The sequence below is a fragment of the Humulus lupulus genome, chromosome 6 (assembly GCF_963169125.1).
Source record: "Humulus lupulus chromosome 6, drHumLupu1.1, whole genome shotgun sequence".
Lineage (NCBI taxonomy): Eukaryota > Viridiplantae > Streptophyta > Magnoliopsida > Rosales > Cannabaceae > Humulus > Humulus lupulus.
In genome coordinates this window covers 127333193-127340591 of record NC_084798.1, presented here as the reverse complement: position 1 = coordinate 127340591, position 7399 = coordinate 127333193, and the positions used below count along the sequence as shown (strand labels likewise).

At 40.0% G+C, this 7399-nt stretch overlaps 1 non-coding gene across 1 annotated transcript; it reads right to left on the bottom strand.

Annotated features, from left to right (window-relative positions):
• Positions 1-3961: 3961 nt before the first annotated feature.
• Positions 3962-4068, bottom strand: LOC133787419 (small nucleolar RNA R71). Its single transcript, XR_009872443.1, has one exon. It is a non-coding gene; the product is annotated as a small nucleolar RNA R71 (small nucleolar RNA).
• Positions 4069-7399: the final 3331 nt, after the last annotated feature.

The following is a 7399-nucleotide window of genomic DNA, read 5'->3' as shown; positions in this document are numbered from 1 at the left end:
CCACATGCATATTTAATTCACCTAAACATGCATTTCTAATCACATAATCACCAAATTCATATAATTATGTAATTAAATCAATTATTGCCCTCCTGGTATGCTAATCAAGGCCTTAAGCCTTATTAGCAGATTTGGGAAGCTACAGTTGACCTCTCGAAGGAAGAAGCCAATGCAGGCCTGATGTTGTCAGACTCCCCTTATCCTATTATAGGGTTCGAGGCAGAAGACATCCCGAGTAAGCTATGACACTGAGGCGCCTTGAAGAGGATCCTTGAAAACTATGAGGTAAATGATGGCGAGATATTGGTGCACCTGGCTCGGGGGGATGAAATGGCGCATGAGAGGACTCATCGGCTCGGGCCCTAGAGCGCCTACCATCTCCAAGCGGGTGCAACCCTGTTGTTGCACCAATACTATGTCAACTTTCTTAAGTTCGCCGACATAGATCTCTTCTAGCTGTCCCCGAACAGATATCAGGTATCGGCAGGGCTCTACATCCTGTACAAAAGGAAAAACTGGCCTACCCCGTCCCCTGCTGAAATATTGTACATCTACAGTTTCCGACAGCGCGCCAAGAAGGGGGAAAAAGGGGGATATTATACCCTGATGAAGCACACAATATCAGGGAGAGGCTACAAAGCCCCGAGTGGCAACGAGAATCACAATCGGGCCTACAAGGACCAATTCTTTTTGTGCGAATGGGTTCCCAACGAGGACCAATCCTACTTTACTCCTGGACTTCGCTACAGTTGGTAAGTACTTTTGTCCTCGCGTAACTTAGGATATTAGTTTTTATCTCGCGACTTATGTCTATCCATGTCATCTTAATCATGTCTGTATCGCCAAAATCCTTTTGTTGACTCCTTTGACAAAAGGCTTTGGGCGATGGAGTCCATTCGCAACGAATAGCTAGAGATCTCCTTCCTCGTCACCAATGCCCACCTCCGACAATATGTGCTGCTATAGACGGGAAAAAGCATGAATCTGATTGTCCTAACCAAATTTCGAGATTTGAAGCATTCTCATAATGTGGCCAAGATACACACGGAGCATATGGTGGCTAAGTCGCAACATTAATACGCACAGCGCCTTCGCGAGGAGCACGTAGAGAGCGTTCTCACCATCAAGGCAGTCGCGGAGGCGAAGGAAGACAAGGAGCTTGAGGCGGGTATCAAGTCATCTTCCATGCCTCAAGGTAAAACTCTGATCACACTTCATTATGCTAGGCATGTAGGGGAGGGAACTAGTCCCAACAATTCGTCCTATTCTCCCACCTTTATTGAATGCGTCCAAGTCTCGGGGCGTCGTTGGTCCGAGGAAGAGTATCAAGACTACCAGGACCTCATCGGCGTGTTTCTTCACAACCTGAGGAGAAGGAGGCACCCTCAAGGCCTTATGCCTCTTGACGAGACGACGAACATGTGCGCCTCTTGGTTTTGTCAGTACGAGTCCAACCTAAAGCAGGAGATGGGTCGAATCATACGCAAATTCACTCATTATGTCCTCCACTCCGAGGAGCCTGATTGCGGTGGGGCTCCTGAGGAGTTTTATATTTGGTCTCACACTTTTATCTGTTGTGATTTTTCTTTCTTTTCTAGAGACTAACTAGTGTGTTTCCTTTGTGCAGAAAGTATGGGCCTTTCTGATTTGGTGTAATTGAAACGTCAGAGGGTGTCGGGGCCTTCTGAGACAGACGCCTCAACAGCTCCAACAGCAGTGCCCACACCCACATCAACTGCCTTAGCACCCTCTATTGCTGCTCCACCGGTCCCTGCCCCGAGCACAAAGACTACCGATGAGGTCATTGACCTCGAGGTCTCCTCCCCCCGAGATGAGGGATTCACCAAGAAGGGCAAGGAAATCTGATAAATGAGTTTTAGGCTCGTTTATGGTCTAGTTTTTAGATTGGTTTTCATTAGTATAGGGTTATTTTATTGCATAATTATGCTCGTTTGTTCATGTTTCAGGTTTTCCATGCTAAGTTGGTGAAAAGAGTGAAATGAAGTGAAAGTGGAAGAAAATATAATTAATTTGGAGAAAATCGTGTTTGTCGGGGTCGATATGTACGAGCTTTGATACTTTCAATAGCCCTACAACGCTATCAAAGTGGCGCCACGGTGCTAGGAAGGATATGATGGAGCCTGTTGAATTTGTAAGTAGCGCCCCAACGCTACAAAGCAAGCGCTATGGCGCTATCAAGACCAGCAGAGCAGTACCCCAGCACTACATCAAGGGCGCTACAGCGCTAGTGAAATGATTTTTAGTGCAATTTTGGTTCTGACTATAGTGCTATAGCACTCAATACATAGTGCCACAGCGCTATCAACACGTTTTTCAGATCTTAAACCACTTTTTGAAGGGCAGAACGGTCTTTTACTTGGGAACCTTGGAAAACTATTTAAGCAACATTATTCTGCGATTTTTGATAAGCAGTTCTGATTTTGAAAACCCTAGATCTAGAGAAGATTGCTGCTTTAGATTGCTTTTTCTGGTTTTAACTATCTGGATATTTCTTTTTCATCTAAGTTCCTTAGATTATTTTCTATGAGTAATTATTTGAATGTTATTTTCATCATGTTATCTATAAACTAATTTCATTTATCTAGGGATTAATGTAGTCACTGAGATTTCTATTTAATTTTATTATGATATTCTATTGATACTTCTTCTCTATTCTAATCTATATGATGTTTGTTTAATGCTAGTAAATATTTGATCACTATTTACTTGATTTAATGGTTTTGATTCAAAATTTGAAAGATGAGAATTGAATATGCTATCATTATATAGACATTGGTTGCATATTGGATGAAAGTAACTGTATGACTTGTGTAGTAATTAGGTTTCTTTGCTTAATGCCTTCTATATGTTCAAGTTTATCATAGAAATGTAGAAAACCTGCATATAGACTGAGATCTTATATCTTGAAAATGAATAGGAATCGATTATATTAACCTACTATTAGAATAGAAAGAAGAGATTTAGAGTTGATTAGTAAAATTAATAGAATGAAAAGTTGATGAAATTAATTCCTAGGCTTTTTAGTATTGATTTTTAATTAGTTGATTCATTGTTTTGTTTTCAGTTATTTAAATTCTGTTCATAATTTAGAATAGTCATTTTAATTATAATTATTCATTTAAGTTTAAATTCACCAAATAGAAAGTTAAAGAACAATTAGTGGTATTTGGAAAGCAGTCTTCATTGGATCGACACTCTACTTATTATATATTACTTTATTCGACCACGTATACTTGCGTGTTAAATTTTCACTGATCAAGTTTTTGGCGCCGTTGCCGGGGACTTAAATTCCAATATCACAGTTAATTATTATTTGTTATAATTTGGTTATTTTATTTTATTTTATTTCTGTTTAACATTTATTTGGATCAAGGTTCTATTGTGTTTCAGGAATTGTTGGTATATGCGAAGCAATATACAAAAGGAGATTATACCAATAAATATGGAAATTGAAAGAACGTGCAGACAAAACCGGAAAACAAAGAGGAGATTGGAGTTTACCATGGCTGACAATTTGGGAAACGGTGCTAATAATGGTCAAGGGGCTATAGAGGTTCCAAGGGAGCAAGGACCAAGAGCATTGAGAGACTATGTACTTCCTACTGTTACAGGAGTGCATTCATGCATCAGACCTCCAACCATTGCTGCAAACAATTTTGAGATTAAGCCAGCAATCCTTCAAATGGTCCAATCAACTGTTTAGTTTGGACGTTTGTCAACGGAGGACCCCAATTTACACATAGCTAATTTTTTGGAGTTATGTGCTACGTTCAAGATGAATGGGATGAGCGATGATGCTATAAGATTGAGGCTATTCCCATTTTCACTGAGGGATAGGGTGAGGAGTTGGTTGATATCCTTACAGGCGAATTCTATCACTACATAGGAGGAGTTAGCTCAGAAGTTCCTTGCCAAGTTCTTTCCTCCAGCAAAGGCTCCAAAACTAAGGGGAGAGATCAATAATTTTTATCAGATGGAAGGGGAGTCACTGTATGATTCTTGGGAGCGATTTAAGGAATTGTTAAGGAAGTGTCCACATCATGGTATAGAAAAGTGGATGTTGGTGCATAATTTTTACAATGGGTTGAATGGAACAACTAGAACAATTATAGATGCTGCAGCGGGAGGTGCTTTCATGAGTAAGAGTGCTAATGAGGCGTATGAGCTATTAGAAGAGATGGCGATGAATAATTATCAATGGCCAACTGAAAGGGGACAGCCAAAGAAGGTGGCTGGAATGATGGAATTGGACGCTATATCCATGCTTACAGCTCAAGTAGCAGCCTTGACAAAGCAACTACAAAAGATTACACTCCCAACCAATGCCCTGCTCTAGATATGAATAACATGCCCATGGAAGAAGTACAAGCTATAGGGAATTACCAGAGACAACCCAATAATCCCAATTCCATGTCCTACAACCCAGGCTGGAAGAACCATCCTAATTTTTCCTGGTCCAATAATCAAAACACTCTACAACCTTACCCTCCACCTCAGCCACAATATCAACCTCCCCAAAATAAACCACCATATCAACAGCAACATGCATACCTACAACCTCCACCTGGATATTATCAACCACAAAATAGACCACCACACCAAATGCCAATGAAACCAGCTGAACCCCGACCTTATGCGCTTAACTAATTTATGACTGAAACCAAGGTGTCCATAAGGAGTTTGGAGACTCAAATAGGGTAGTTGGCTACTTTAATGTCTAACAGAGCTCAGGAAATTTGCCGAGCACTATAGAAGTTAATCCTAAAGAACAGTGTCAAGCTATTAGTTTGAGGAGTGGAACAAGGTATGAAGATCCAAAGAAGAATCAGTTAGAAGAAGAAGGTCATAATTGAAATACACAAGGAAAAGAAGACGAGAAGCCTAATGAAGAAAATGTTACTGAAGACCTTAGCAAGGAAGAAGAGGTACCACCTGTGAGCATTGGCCATCATGTTAGAATTCCATATCCACAAAGGATTCGCAAGCATAATTTGGATAAGCAGTTTGCAAAGTTTTTAGAGGTGTTCAAGAAGCTACATATTAATATACCATTCGCAGAAGCATTAGAACAGATGCCCAACTATGTGAAGTTCATGAAGGAGATTCTGTCTAACAAGAGAAAGATGGGTGATTATGAAACAGTAGCGTTAACAGAAGAATGTAGTGCAATTTTGCAAAGGAAACTTCCTCAAAAGTTACGAGATCTTGGTAGTTTTACTATTCCATGCACGATTGGGGAGTTTGAATGTAAGCATGCACTTTGTGATTTGGGGGCAAGTATTAATTTAATGCCTTTGTCAGTATTTCGTAGACTTGGTTTCGGTGAAGCTAGGCCAACCACAGTAACATTGCAGCTGGCTGATAGATCTGTGAAGCATCCATGTGGAATTATAGAAGATTTTTTGGTGAAGGTAGATAAGTTTATATTTCCAGCTAATTTTATAGTTCTTGATATGGAGGAGGATGAGAATGTTCATATTATCTTGGGGAGGCCATTTTTAGTAACTGGGCAAGCATTGATAGATGTGCAAAAGGGAGAGTTAAGGCTAAGAGCACAAGGGGAAGAAGTAGTATTTAATGTGTTCAAGGCTATGAATTATCCTAAAGCAATTGATCATTGTTTTTCAGTGGATATGGTAGAAGAAGTATTAGGGAGAAGAAAGTTAATTGAAGATCCTCTTGAAATTAGTCTTACAGTTGATGATGTAGATGGTGAGTATAGTGAATAGGTGTTGAGTTATTTGAAGTGGATACAATCATATGAGCTCTGGAAGCTTAAAATTTTTGAAGAATTGGGCAAGGGACTGGAAAGACCATTACCATCGATTTTGAAGCCTCTTGTGTTAGAACTGAAGGCTTTACTAGAACATCTACACTATGCTTATCTTGGAGAGAAAGAGACTCTTTCGGTCTTAGTTGCATCATTTCTTTCGGAAGTAAAGGAGGAGAAGTTGTTGAGGGTGTTAAGGGCTCATAAAACTGCTATAGGGTGGACTCTTGCTGATATAAGAGGAATAAGCCCATCGACAGTTATGCATAGAATTCTTATGGAAGACGATGCTAGACCGACTATTGATGCTCAACGAAGACTTAATCTGAAAATGAAAGAAGTGGTGAGGAAAGAGATATTGAAATGGTTAGATGCTGGAGTGATTTACCCTATTTCTGATAGTGCTTGGGTAAGTCCAGTACAAGTAGTACCTAAAAAGGGTGGCATGACCGTGCTGAAGAATGAGAGTAATGAACTGATTCCAACAAGGGCTGTGACGGGTTGTAGGATATGTATAGATTACCAGAAGTTGAATAAGGCAACTAGAAAAGATCATTTTCCTTTGCCTTTTATTGATCAGATGTTGGATAGGTTGGCGGGGCATAACTACTATTATTTTCTAGACAGGTACTCAGGTTATCATCAGATTGTAATTGCACCGGAGGATCAAGAGAAGACAACGTTTACATGTCCTTATGGTACTTTTTCTTTTAGAAGGATGCCATTCGGGCTATGTAATGCACCAGCCACATTTCAACGGTGTATGATGGCGATATTCTCTGACATGGTTGAGAAAGGGATTGAGATTTTTATGGATGATTTTTTGGTTTATGGGTCTTCTTTTGACAAGTGTTTGACTAATTTAGAGTTGGTTTTGAGGAGATGTGAAGAGTCGCATTTAGTACTCAATTGGGAGAAGTGCCACTTTATGGTGAATGAAGGAATTGTATTGGAGCACAAGATTTCTAAGGCATTGAAGTGGATCGGGCCAAGATTTCTACGATAGAGAATTTGCCACCTCCAGTTTCAGTTAAAGGAGCGAGGAGTTTCTTGGGCCATGCGGGATTTTATCGGAGATTTATCAAAGATTTCTCCAAGGTCTCGAAGCCTCTGTCCACCTTGCTAATGAATGTGGTTCCGTTTGATTTTGATGAAAAGTGTCACCAAGCTTTTGAGATACTTAAGGAGAAATTGATTTCGACACCCATAGTTGTAGCACCTCAATGGGATTTGTCATTTGAATTGATGTGTGACGCCAGTCATTTTGCAGTTGGGGCAGTGTTGGGACAAAGAGTTGACAAGGTATTTAGAACAATTTATTATGCAAGTCGTACCTTGAATGATGCTCAAATTAATTATGCAACTACGGAGAAGGAGTTGTTGTCCATAGTGTTTGCCTTTGATAAGTTTAGGCCATACTTGATTGGGAATAAGGTGGTTGTTTACACAGATCATTCTACAATAAAATATCTTATGACTAAGAAAGATTCCAAACCTCGTCTTATTCAGTGGATTTTGTTGTTACAAGAATTTGATGTGGAGATTAAGGATAAGAAGGGCACAGAGAATTTGGTGGCTGATCACTTGTCTAGATTGGAGGTTGATGAG